Source organism: Bison bison, unplaced genomic scaffold (assembly GCF_000754665.1).
Source record: "Bison bison bison isolate TAMUID 2011002044 unplaced genomic scaffold, Bison_UMD1.0 scf7180017864481, whole genome shotgun sequence".
NCBI classification, from domain to species: Eukaryota; Metazoa; Chordata; class Mammalia; order Artiodactyla; family Bovidae; genus Bison; species Bison bison.
This window is the reverse complement of record NW_011495041.1, coordinates 4,422,840-4,423,232: the sequence shown is the minus strand read 5'-3', so window position 1 is coordinate 4,423,232 and position 393 is coordinate 4,422,840.

The following is a 393-nucleotide window of genomic DNA, read 5'->3' as shown; positions in this document are numbered from 1 at the left end:
CTCTCCTTCCAAGGAGTAAGTGTCTTTTAATTTCATGGCTGCAGTCACCATCTGCAGTGATTTTGGAGCCCAAAAAAATAAAGTCTGACACTGTTTCCACTGTTTCCCCATCTATTTCCCATGAAGTGATGGGACCAGATGCCATGATCTTCGTTTTCTGAATGTTGAGCTTTAAGCCAACTTTTTCACTCTCCACTTTCAGTTTCATCAAGAGGCTTTTAAGTTCCTCTTCACTTTCTGCCATAAGGGTGGTGTCAACTGCATATATGGGGTTATTGATATTTCTCCCGGCAATCTTGATTCCAGCTTGTGCTGGAATTATTACAGATTTAAGATATTGTATATAATCATTATTAAATATTACAGGTATTATAATTTATTACTATTCACATA